The sequence below is a fragment of the Equus asinus genome, chromosome 10, assembly GCF_041296235.1.
Source record: "Equus asinus isolate D_3611 breed Donkey chromosome 10, EquAss-T2T_v2, whole genome shotgun sequence".
Lineage (NCBI taxonomy): Eukaryota > Metazoa > Chordata > Mammalia > Perissodactyla > Equidae > Equus > Equus asinus.
The window spans coordinates 101,233,455-101,247,368 of record NC_091799.1 but is presented as its reverse complement, the minus strand read 5'-3'; the positions used below and the strand labels follow the sequence as shown (position 1 = coordinate 101,247,368).

Sequence of the window (13,914 nt, the reverse complement as noted above, 5' to 3'; positions counted from 1 at the left end):
AAATGAGCATAAAATAAAAAAAAGTCTCTTTGATTAGATTTTATAACATAGATCTACATTCAGTGCTTTAAATATCATGGATCTTGTATAAATATTAAGATGGAAATATGTCCATTTACAAATATTTACAAGTCATTGGCTTGATTGATGCCTTTACTGTCTACTAATCATAACACGAAAACATTGGTAACATTCTTTACCAGAAATCTTCACACAAATGTGACAAGAAGCAAATACAAAGCTCTTAGCAAAATCTACCAAACCTACTCATTAGAACAAAATATCAACCACAGGTATCATTCACAAGCAAGGGAAGAATTTTTCCAAGAATCAGAGCACGGGCTTTTGAGTTAACAAATCCTGGAATGAATTCCAACTTCATGGTTCTACTTTGGGAAAGTCACATCACTTCTGTGCCTCAGCTTTATCTATTAAATGGGAATAACACCCCTTACCTTGCAGGGTTTTCATCATTAGTGACATAACACTTGAAAAATACCTATTACAGTGCCTGACATAGAGCAAGTCTGCTACAAATATTACACCACTTCATAGATGGCTATCCAATAAATATTACACCATTTCACAGATGTGTCTCAATTTTGTGTGACTCATTGCCACCCAAAGCTTAGCACACTTGTTACAAGGATAGGAGAAGCTCTGCTCACCATGAGACAGGATAGATCTGTAAGCAGATGGACATTTGACCCAAATGAATCAGAAACTTGCAGTTTTCAAATGAAAAGTCAATCACCACTTGATTTATCCAATAAGTGGCTACTTTTCAGACGCAGCTTTCAAAAAACTTCTTTCTTTAAGTAAAATTTCTCTACAGAATGAAAAAAAAACCCTTTGTCAGTACAGAAGAAGCTGCACCAGCCACAGGAGCTTGACTGCACAGTGTCTAGGGTTCCTCAATAGTAAGATGGAGTTCTCCTACCTAATAAAGTGATGATGATCACTGAACACAGACACCCGGAAGATGCCTGGGGCCTCGGAGATGTAAAAGGATAGCAGGAGGAAAGACAGGACTCTAAACACTTTGTCCCACATACCAGAGGACAAACAATCACCAAAGAAAACTTAGAGGAACTTAATTTAACTTCAAGCACGCGTTGGAAGATGAAAAAAAATAGCATTTTCTTTGACATTAATTGCATTAAAACCAGTATTTTTGTAATTTTCTCATCCTCTATCTTTTTTCTTTCAGTTGGCAAGGTGTCAAAAGGCAATAAAGAGAAAAAAGTACTTCCAGATGGTTGGTCCAAGCAAATGGGGTGGAATTTCCTTTAAATAAAAAGGAAAATATATGAAATAGAAGCCCTGCTAACCTATCAAATCAAAACGACTACTGTCTGCATCGTTATAATTCACTCACTGGTTTATGGCCTCACTCTGTTTCAAAGAGTTTCCCGAATTCACATAATGTTCTGCAGTGCTAGAGGTGGCATCCAGTCTCTGATTTAGCTCAACGACACAGACTGTGAAATCTCCCATTGTTAGACAATTTTCTTCTTCAGAACACATTTGAGAAAGTTGAGCAGCAAAATAATAATAATAATAATAAATTTGTGTGTGTGTCCTTTCAAGGCAGCTTTAACTTGTACTCACTCAGCTCAGTAAACTCTGTTGGTTTGAGGGGTAACACCAAAAAGATTTTCACTTTGTCCTTCTAAGGATACATTTGACTCTAATCCTTGTGTTGTTTTGAAGAGTTGACAGGAGGCAAATGAAATGACGGTAGTGGGTTATCAGATCACAAGTTAACTCACAAAGCTCTTCTCTTAGAAAAACAAACTCTTAATTTCTTCAGCCTTCAGTTAGAGGATTGGAGTTTATTTGTCCCACTCTTTCACTCTAAAATCCATGGGCAGATAAATGAGGGTAAAAGGAGTTGAGAATTGGAAATGTGGGAGGTCAGGGATAATGGAGGTTAACTAGGGGTAGCATTCATTCACTCTAACCCATTTCTGACCACAGGTAACTAAAGGATGAACACAAAATTAATTATTCATCAAAAGCAGCCCCCTCTTCCCAGCCATGAGATTCAGGTGGAGGTGTGCCTCCCAGAGCTTCTGGGGAAGGGAGAGCAGACACTGTCACTTGCCATCTCCTGCTTGCCTCACTTACATCCCAGGGTTATCGCATCCATGTAGCGGATGGAAGCTATTGGCATAAGGTCAGGAATACTGTTGAAGGCAATATGAAAATTACAGGGCATCAAGTCCAAGAACCAGCCTTCACAGATGCATGGCTACGTAGTGCACACAAGTCTTCAAGACTTTTCTATTTGTCCTGCTTTTCATTTAGTAGAGTGCATTTAGAATAGCTTGCAATAGTTCAAAACCAGGGACAATTTTACTCCCTCTGCCTGGGAACACTTGGCAATGTCTGGAGACAATTTTGGCTGTCACAACTGAAGATGCTACGGACATCTACTTAGTACAGGGTGCAATGCTGATAAATATCCTGAAATACACAGAAAAGCCCCCCACAAAAAGAAACTATCCAACCCAAAATGTCAATAGTGCTGAGGTTGAGAAACTCTGCTTTAGACTGGGAAAAAAAAATGTAACTTAGGTAGCATTATGCCCTAGAGGAAAGGAATTGGTAAGACCAATTACCGAACACAATTATCAGATCCCTTCCTATGATTCTAATCAAAGCCTGGCCATTGGCTCACAATTCCTGCCACCCAATAGAGATGTTCTATATCATCTGCATATGACAACTGCCCTCATGGTTCACAAATAGTGACAGCACGCTAAGCTGTAAGATCCTTACACTGAAACTTTTCTCAGCTACTAAAATAGGAAGTGTGGTCCAGTCATCGGACCATTTTCTATCTTTTATATCCTATACAGATTTTCTCCTTATTTTGCCATGTAAAAAAATAAGAGAGGCAATTTATAGCAAGCATTTCAACTCTCTGCTGTATTATTTTAAGATTCTGCTGCTTTGACATTTTACCCATAAGAAGTTTCACTAGAATAAATAAAACAAGTTGGACACAATTCACGGACAATTGTTCTTCAAAGAATTTTTTTTTAAGATTATACGCTGCAACTTCTAATTAAATATGCTATCCTACTGGATTGCATATACAGAATTTATTTACCATTTCTACTTATGCACATCATTTGCTTTGCTAAAACATTTTCTTTTAATTTCTCACATAAATCTACATTTATTTAAGCCTTAAGTGGGATCCCAGTTTGTGCATTTTTATTCTCAACTTTCCATATTATTTGATCCCTGTTATTCTTTAGCACTGCCTGTAATTGGCAAAGTAAGAACCAACTCTTACTTCTTGTAGTTTTCAAAGAGGAGCAGGAATGACCGTGAAGGTTCAATTCACCCAATTCCCTACCTGCATTTCTCCCTCTTGAGACGTTTTTCCCTCACTTTTATATCGTATCTTTATCGTCACAGATCCTGGGACCCGCACATCCCTTGCCTACCAGCCATTCTGATAGACAACTTTATTTTAACATTTATTAAATCCCTTCTGTCTTAGCTCGGACGGCTGTGACAATACCACAGACTGGGTGACTTAAACCACGAACATTTATTTTCATAGTTTGTAGGCTGGGAAGTCCAAGATCAAGGTGCTGGCAGATTTGGTGTCTGGTGAAAGCCTGCTACCCCGTTCATAGGCAGCAGTCTTCTCAGTGTGTCCTCACAAGGCAGAGAGAGAAGGAGGGAGAGAAGAAGCCTGTCTCTTCTATAAGGGCACTAATCTCATTCCTCAGGGCTTCACCCTCATGACCTAATCACCTCCCAAAGGCCCTACCTTCTAACCCATCTTGTTGGGGATTAGATTCAATATATGAAACTTAGAGGGACACATTCGGTCTATAACACCTCATGTATGCAAGACAGAGCACAATAAGAGCAGACACTCCGTTTTCCACGTGCTCTGCCTCAGTGGCAGCAGCCTTTGGTTTCAGCATGGAATTATCAGATGCTTTCCCATGACTGCAATCAAGCTGCTTGTCATTTGCTCACAGTTCCTGCCACCAAACAGGAGTGTTCTTTATCCTTGGCACACAGCAACTTCCCTCTCCATAGTTGGCCAAATACTGAGGGCACACTAAGCTGTAAGCTCCTTAAGAAGGGGAGCTCTGATATCTATGTCTTTATACACCAGAGTATAAACCTGTAGTAAATATGCTCCTGATGTTGACGAGGACAAGTAATGAGGAAGAAAGTGCCCAGAGACAACTGTTGGTGCCAAGAGGGGCTCAGGTGGGTAACAAGCATCTTAAACATTGAGGACAAAGTAAAGGACAAGTAGAATATGTCTGGGCCAGACTCTGTGCCTCACCTAGAAGCATGGGCAGAGGCAGAGAAAGGGTGTACGAAATCACGTTGACAGTCAGGCCCAGTGAGGAAAAACTGCACCTCTGAGCTGAGGACCAAAGGGGACAAGGCAATGACAGTCTTTGGATGGTGACTACCTAGCTGCCCTTCTCCTCAGCACAGCTGGGTAACTTCTTTGGAAGGTGTGCAAACTTAAGGCATCACAGACCAGAGACTGGCTTGCTAGTGCTCTGACAGTAGGGATAAAACGGGAGGCTTCACCTTTTTCCTGGGACCTGCATGCATGCACAAGTACACAGTAGATTTAAATGTCTACAAATGACAGCCAAATGACTTCTGTTTATTCATCTAGGGAGTATTTCACTTTCCTCAAGAATCGGTGTATGACAAGACATGGAAAAGCTCGACTAAATCAACACATAACCAGCAAAAACAAATCAAGTTTTCAGAAGGGCAAATTAGGGACAACTTTTGTTTGTCTGTGGCGTCACACAGAGAAAAATTATGACTAGAATAGAGACTCTGATGTGCATCCCAAAAGCCCTATTTGTACATCTACAGTCAAACCACTGGCTTCAGGATGTGCTCTGCTGGGCCCTTGGCGGCCATATTGGTTCCAGACATAGTCCAAATAATGGAAGGGCATTTCTTCAAGAGCAACACCATTCCATTGCTCCTTTGTGTTATTTGCTGGTACACTTGCACACATGGCACTCCATCACAAACCACACACAATGCACAGGAGCTCTTCAAACAATGGACCAGAGAGTCTGTTGAAACTCTTAGGGACCTCTACCTTTGTCACTGATTCATACGTATGTCCCCATGCAACTTGCTGATGTTTCTTCCTTCCCCCTCTTCTGCCACCAGTTTTCCTCCTTTTAAGTAACAGCAGCAGCATTTGTCAACAGATCGGTGCTGGGGGGACTGTATTATATTCAATCTTTCTGTTTATACAACGCCTCTTGAATAAAAAGTTAAGCATTTACCATTATAATTTGTTTTAATTATAGTATTTGTCACTACCCATAATAAACAAGAAAATTATGGTATTTGCACACTTAGAAGAGGAAAATGAAACACGAGAAGCATTTTTGACATGTTTGGTTACTTGTGTGCTGGAGAGAAGGGGAAATATTAAATATCTTACGTCAAATACTAAGGACAGACTTAGGATTTGTAATCCACTGCTGGTGAATGTTTATCTTCTAAGAAGGAAATGTTTGAAAGGAGAATGTATGTTATCAGAAGACAGTCAGAAAGGATTCCTGACATAAGGAAGCAGTGGTTGGGGGTTGGTGAAGTGCCTCTATTCCTTGTAGGAGTTATTTTAAGCCTTTTAAAGAAATGGGAAGGTGGGGGCTGACACAATGGTGTAGTGTTAAGTTCACGTGTGCTCTGCTTTGGCAGCCCAGGGTTCACCAGTTTGGATCCCAGGCACAGACCTACATACCACTCATCAAGCCATGCTATGGTGGCATCCCACATACAAAACAGAGGAAGACTGGCACAGATGTTAGCTCAGCAACAATCTTCCTTATCAAAGAAAAAGAAAAGAAAGAAAGAAAGAAAAGAAATGGAAAGCCTTTCTCATGATCTTCCTTGTAACCAGAACTCTGCTACGTCCAGAAAATAGTGTTAGAGTTCACAGAGCCCAGATTCCCAAATCCTCATACTTTTCAAGCTCAAGTCCTATTGCAGGGCCACTTCTTGTTGCTTCTCCCCTTACCCATGAAACCATTGTTAGCAGTCTAGTGGTCACCCTTCTAGGTCTTTCTCCATGTTCATGCAATCACATACAAACACATGTATACAGACTTGGGGGATGAGGGTCTTTCTGCTTTGTAAAATGAGATTCACTTTTCTCACTTAATATTATGAAAATCTCTCTCAGTTAACCAGGAATGATTTAAATTACTCTTTACATGGCTTCATCATATCTGAGGCATTCTTATAATCTAATGGATACATAATGTAGAATCTGTGGATGCATACTCAATATGTGACGCATTTTTTTGAGTTGTTTGGGGTGGAGAGAGGAGAACACTGAAAACAATGCCACTATAAACATCAAATTTACATACGCTTATAATACGTATGTTAGAGTTTTTATTTTTATAATCTATATTCCCAGAAGTGACACTACTGGGTCAAAAAGTTTGTGTGTGTATATACATATATATATAAATATATATATATATACATTTGCTGAGGAAGATTGTCTCTGAGCTAACATCTGTCCTGATCTTCCTCTTTTTGCTTGGGGAAGATTGCTGCTGAGTTAACATCTGTGCCAATCTTCCTCAATTTTGTATGTGGGATGCTGCCAAGCATGGCTTGATGAGCAGTGTGTAGGTCCACACCTGGGAACTGAACCCGTAAACCACAGGCCACCGAAGCAGAGCACAGAAACTTAACCACTACACCACCAGGCCAGCCCCAAGTTTGTATATTTTTAATAGGAGTTGTCAGACTGCTTTCCCAAAAACGTAAACAATTCACATATCCATCAGGAATGGGCGAGAACCCATTTTATCAGCATCTTTACCAGCAATAAGTGTTTTCCTGTTTTATTCTTTTTTTTTTTTTTTGCCAGTCAGAAGAATGATATTTTATTTGCAATATCTTAATAATAGTGGATGAAACACCATTGCATCTACTTACTGAACATCAGCATTTACTCTTAGCTGGATTGCCTATTCATATCTGCCCATTTTCTTGTGGGTTGTTTGAATTTTTCTTATCAATGTATAGCTCTTTGTAGATTAGAAACATTAACCTTATGTCTATCATATACATGGCAAGTATGGTCTCTATCTAATATTCAGCTTGTGGGATTGTTTATATAATCTTCTAGCATAGACTTTTTTTCAAATGACAACCAAATTACACACTAGCCCTTACGGTGCCAAAAAAAGAAAAGGAAATCCGCAGAAAATCCCCAGTCTGCAACTGCTAAAATTAAAACTAAAATATCCACCGAAATATAAACTTGGAACGAATCCAGTATAAATAAAATGACACATCCAAAAATGCATTCTTCACCATTGACACAAATGCCATCTTTACCCTTCCTTGGCTTTGAGAAAGCAATCACACATAAAGTCGGTAACGTGGCTAGTCCCACCCCTGTGAAGTGGATGTTCCTATTGTGCTGCTGTCTGTCATTCTTAAATCCGGGCAAAGCCTTTGTTTTGGTGAGTCTTCAGCTACCAATACTACTCTGTGCTGTCCATCAGATGGATTCTGTGACCAGAAGATATGGAGACGCCCCGTAATATATGCTTAGCTCAGAAACTGTCTCCAGCATCCAGAGAATCAGGAATCCTGGAAAAAGAACAGTGTAGTCCTATATATGAAGCAGGGTGAATTTGAAGGGAGGAACTGTCTCTGTATTTCTTTAAAAATGGTAGGTGTCATCAACATTTTTCTCCACTTTAGAGATAAAGAATCAAGGAGGCTAAGAACGGGACGCCATCTACCAGAGAACTGGTTTCTTACATTTTCATGGAGAGTTTCTGCTATCGGGCTCTGTCATCTCCCAGAATTTTGCAAGTAATAAAGTCAGAGGCTTTTTATTAGGTGGTAAAGAAGGAGAGAAATATATTTATTATTCTACCTGATCTTCCTAAGCATCTTTCAGTGTCACTGGCTTTTTTTATCTCATTGAATTTTATCGGACTATTATTGGTATCAACAATAAAAATGTTTTATAGTGTTTCTAATCCCAAAAATGGTGGAATAAAATTAGTCTTAAAAAGGATAATGGAACCCCTTTCACCCCACTCACCTGATCTGAAAGCCTGGATCAACTGTAAAATCATATTATAATCACAGGGTATGTGCTCTGGGTCTCGTAGACAATACGTAAGCAATTGTTAAAAGCCTGATCAGTTGAGGTAAATTCCCCCTTTATAGCTTACTGCCCTCAGTGAGTTCCATATCACTCATCTGAGCAGAGACACTGCCACCACATGCATTATCTGACATCTGAACACCAGGATGTTCAGCAGAGAAGGAAAATCACATAACATTAAAATTCAGGCTGATTGCAACTTAGGGTGCTGGAGCTTCACCTCTGACCCCCTGACTGACTTGTCCCAAATGGCATTCTTGAGAGGTGATTCTCAATCTCTAAAAATAACACAAATTTTAAAATGGAATCTCCTATAAACCATAGTGCCTATAGCTAATAACAATATGTATTGTATACTTAAATTTGCTAAGAGGGTACATCTTAGGTTAAATATCCTTACCCAAAAAAAAAAAAAAAAACCCACTAACAATAATTAAAGGATGCGAGAGGAAATTTTGGAAGGTAATAGATATGTTTATGGCCTCGATGGTGGTGATGGTTTCACAGGTCTATTCTTATCCTCAAACTCATCAAGATGTACACATTAAATACGTATAGCTTTTTATATGTCAATTTTTATGTCAATATTATATGTCCATATGGACATATAATAAGGCAGTTTTTAAAAATGAGATCTTATAGATTATAAACTACTTTCTATACTGGCATTTTATCAATGAAATGATCCACTGGAAAAAATAACTTATTCTTCAGTTCAGCTCCTCTGTTTTAACAAGCGCTTGATCCATGTGCCTTACAACTTACGTGTGCCCTTTTCGAAAAGGTCTCTGTGTGTGCATTCTGGATGCTCAAACTCATTACTTCTCCACACATAGCCTTCTATCCTGGTTTACAGTGAATACATCTGCCTCAAGGAATCTTAATGGTCAGTGCCAAATCTTATTTTCACTAACTATGAGAAATGTGAGCCTTCAACTTTACATTAATAGGCCAAATACATTTCTCTTTGATAGAAAATCAAAGTTCTAAGCTACTGATAAAACTCTGGCAACATCCTGAGCTTCACAGCCTTGATCCTCTTACAAAAGCTGTTAACAGTGAAGTGGGGTTAACCAAAATCCTCGCAGGGAATCAAGCCTTGAGTGGCTCTCTGGCCTGCATCACGATCTGCTGCATTATTAACAGCAAGTCACAGAGTCTCTTACCTGGCACATTGCGAATGTTCATAGAGATTCATTTAGTCAACAAGGGTGCCAGCTGCCCCAGAACCGACACTGAGGATGTGAAATATATCGGCAAAAATATTTGGTGGGTCTCTCAAATACTGAACTTTCACCAGCCCAAACTCTGTGGGAAAAAATGTAATTATAATAATTGAAAGAGCACAGAGCAGGATGAGAAAACAACAGGGCAAATTTTTATGTCAAAAGGTGGCATTTCGGTAACAAAGAAAACTGAGGAAACTGTTAAAACCCATGCCTTGCTTTGCCCGGTGTCTCCCAAGACTCAACTGGGAAGAGATGGCTTTTGAGAACAATGGGAGCCAGGACTGCTGCTTGGAAGGAAAAAGCAAAATAAATGCTGAAAAGAACTCCTATCACATACTTCATTGGAAGAATCTGACCTTATTCCCCATAACCAGAAAGGCATTTTATGTTACAACTGTGGAGAATTCTACTGCTAAGATGTTGAAAGAAATCTCCCAAGGGGAGAAGGACCTTTGGGACTTTCTGTCGCTTTTAAGATAACTTCTGAAGTATCAAAGCACTAGTAGATCAAGTGACATATTATGAAGAGCTCTCCAACAGATGCCAGAAAGAACCCTCTTCAAACATTCCAGCACCCACGGTTCTGTCTGAGTTACCCTGTTCCTCCCTACAGTCTATCCAAGTGAGAAGTGTTGGACTTTAAATCCTATCAATATGGCGATAACTCCCAAATCTCTCCCTCTTGTTCCAATCCCTCCCAAATAGTGCAGACTCACAGAAATGACTGCCTACTCTCTCCAATTGGATGAGAAAGGAAGGCTGTCAACTCAAAATTAACCTGGCCCTGGGAGAATTTTTTCTCCCACCAAAACCTACACCTCCCCAGGACTAAATGGTCCACCATACACAAACTTTCAAGTCCAAAATTTACAATTCATTCTTAATCGTCTTCCCTTCTTCCCCAGTGCCCAAGCCATTGACTCTGTTTCTAAATATATGACAAATCCATCCAGTTTTCTCCATATCCACCAACAACACCCTAGTCTGTGCCACCATCATGGCTTACCCAGTCACCTGCAGTGGCCTTCCAAATTGGTCTTCCTGCTTCCCTCTTGCTACCTTACAATCAGTTTTCCCGATAGTAGCCAAGAAAACTTGAATGACAAGTTAAAAATGCAAACAAATCCTATCCCACCACCGCTCCTCCAAAGGACCCTCAATGCCCATAATGAATATCCCAGTTTTGTGTCCTGTCTTACAAAGCCCTACACGCTCTACCTCTTCCCGTCCTCTATGGTCTCCATTCACACTACTCTGCCCTTCTCCCTACACACAGGCCAGTCACTCTCTATCACATGACTCTGTCTGAATTCTCTGCATAGCACTTAGCTCTACATGATCCTTTTCTTATTTATTGTGATATAATTATTGTTTATGGTCTAACTTTCCCATGTAAAATGTAGGCTCCATGAGAATTGGAAGCCTGTCTTGTTTGCCAGTATATCTCCAATGCCTAAAGCAGTCTCACACACTCTATGTGCTCAATAAATGTCTGTTGGGGAGGGAGGGATGGATATAGGTTATTGCTCATTGTAGTTTCCTTGCAATTTTCAAGAAAAGTGGTTGTTACATCAATAAGGGGAACACAGTTTCCAACCAGACATTAACTGGGATGCCCACTAGTCCTTGATGACCCCCACGTACAGGAAAAGATGCTTCACAGGCACCACTTGTTTATACAGATGTTGGTCCATGAGGGAATTTTGTTTGAGATTTACCACCAATCATGTGTTTTCTGCAAGGAAATTATACAGTGAGAGCGGGTTCCAACCCTCAAAATATTTCGTAGCTCAGCTAAATAAACCAAGACACTATTTGCAGAAACCTATAGCAGCTTTGTTTTGCAATATCATTTAAAATAGGTGGATTCCATTGCTTCATAATTATTTATATATATTTATATATAAATATAATAATATTCTTCCATGGGGGCTTCCTTGGTGATCTTTAGAAAATAGAGTGAAACACACACTAGATTAAGACGTTATACGTCATCCACTGGGCTCGGCAATCCAGGTGACCTCTGAGTGACCTGGGCAAGTTTCTTAACCTCTCCATGCCTTGGTTGAGTCACCTCTAAACTGGGGATAACATTAGAACCCACTCTGCATGGTCGTTGAGAAGATGAAATGATACACTTGAAGCACTTATACCAGGGCCTGGGATGCACGAAGTGCTCAAATAATTTGAGCCATTATTATGAATTATTACTAGGTTATTACTGGTGTTTTATAAAATATTTCATATTATGAAGTGTTAGAGAATCTTTAATTCCTATTGTCATTGCTACATTACAACGACTGCTAAATGACTTCCACTGGGAACTGGCCCAAGGACTCCTTCGATCCAAATATGGAAGACTACTGCAGGCAGGTGGAGGGGACCCAGGAATATTGACACTTCACACTTCCCACACTTTGGGAATTGGCCTGAGTTCTAAAAAAGCTGAAGCAGCTACTCCAAATCAATAAAGTCTTCACAAGCCATGACCTGTGGTTAGAAATGTTATTTGTACGTGTACCTGACTTCTTAGGATTTGCTTAAGAAAACAGAAATTACTTTGTAAATGTTCTACCATAAAGACAGAACTTGAACAAGAAAATATGAGTCAAAGTTAAAATATTTCAAGACCCTTAACACTACAATCACAGAACAAAGTTAGACTCATAATTCACTTTTTCATTATACATGTTATTACGACATCCCAAAAGAAACTTCTAAGACCTTTACACAGATCTTTTCTACACCTGGATTATGAAATAATCTCAGAAGAGCATAACATAGTATGTTATGAAAAGTTTTGAAAAGAAATGTAATCAACTCGCAGAAAAGATGGCAGTGGAATGATAATGTTAGCATACAACTTTGTATCAAATAGAGTTAAGAAGGAGGGAATTCCAGGAAAATAGAAAAAAGTCATAGTTATTTGAGAGAAAAGAACTAGACCTGACTAGTAAAAAGATGTTTGATTCAGTGAAGAAGTTTTAGCACGAGCACTAATACAGGAAACATGTGGCCATTCAATTGCTTGACTGATGTCACTCCTTGTTTGGCGCCTACTGTGTGCCAGGCCTGTGGATGCATCCTATCTGATGCCCATAGCTGTGAACACATTGGGAGCACAACACAGATGTGCTCAGAGATGGCTGATAGGAAAGGCGGGCGTGACCAGACAGTCATGCTGTACTATGCTATTTTTACGTTATTAATAGGTACTCCTTGAAGATGATAATGATGAAATTCTGCTGTGACACTGACAGTAGGTCCGAATGCTCAACTTAAGAAATATTAAATACCAGGAAGCAAGTGACATCGGATCTGACACCATAGGGGAGGGCCATGTTGGTCTTGGTCTATTTGACTCCTGTCATCTTCCTTTGCAGTTGTCTTCACAACTCACAGACAACCATCAGGGAGAAACAGTCTGGAAGGATTGCACTCTCTTCCCTCTCTAAGATATGCTATGAATGATGGTCACCTACATGGAAAAGCTGAAAAGACTATTTGGGAAGGCAGAAGAGTCAATGGTCTCAACTGGACAATATGGAGACAGTCTATAATGGCTACAGCAAATCTAATTATTTAATTATTGTAAAATCGTGAAATAAACATCTTAAATCAAATGTACCACAATCCGAACACTAGAGGAGCACATTTTTATTACAGTGTTAAGGACCATTAGAGTCAGTTATGTTTTACAAAATTTCAGTCTCAATCACTTCATTAAATAACACACACAGTATTCAGTGCTGATTGCATGCCAGTGTTAAGTCCTGGAAAGATGAACACAATCAAGCCAAGGGCCTTGCAGTCTGAAGAGGAAAAACTATAAGAACACAAGAAATACTACAATGAATCCACTTTCAAATTGCCATTGTGGGGACATACATAGGAGCATGGGGACACAGAGGAGGTTCAACTTAATTCATCTGGTCATGGAGAGGGAAGAAAAAGATCCATAGAGGAAGTGAGACATTAGCTGAGAATTGGTGAATAGGCAAATATTATCCACCCCCTGGACAATATGTAGAAATGACACCAAATACACTAGACTCTGACTGGGGGAGAGGGAGGTTCATTCCATTCCTTCCTCTTGCAGAAAGCCTCATAGACTTCCAGCTCTATGCCCAAATTAGAAATAGGTTTTTTTCTTACCTGGTTTGAAAACTCTCAAAAGATCCATCCATATATCTATCCATCCATCCATCCATCCATCCATACATACATCTATCAATCCATCCATTCAACAAATAATTATTGACAGTTTTTTATGTCTTAGGTTCTTCCATATGCCTGGAGATGCAGCAGTGCTCAAAACAGGCAAAAATCCCTGCTCTCGTGAAGCTTACATTGAGGGGAGGACAGAAATTACACAAATGGTGAGGATGGTGGGAAAAGAGGGAGGTCAAAGTACTAAAACCTTAAGGGATTCCAGTGGTTGGAGGACAGGGAGATGAGCAGTTGAGGTAAGAGGGAACAGCCAGAGATGCAGGACTCATGGCAGGG

The 13,914-nt window shown here is 39.7% G+C and overlaps 1 protein-coding gene across 4 annotated transcripts in view; it reads right to left on the bottom strand.

Annotated features, from left to right (window-relative positions):
• The window catches only part of SEMA5A (semaphorin 5A), a 460,083-nt gene that overhangs the window by 325,960 nt on the left and 120,209 nt on the right, over positions 1–13,914 (bottom strand). The gene's annotated exons all lie outside the window — the stretch shown is intronic.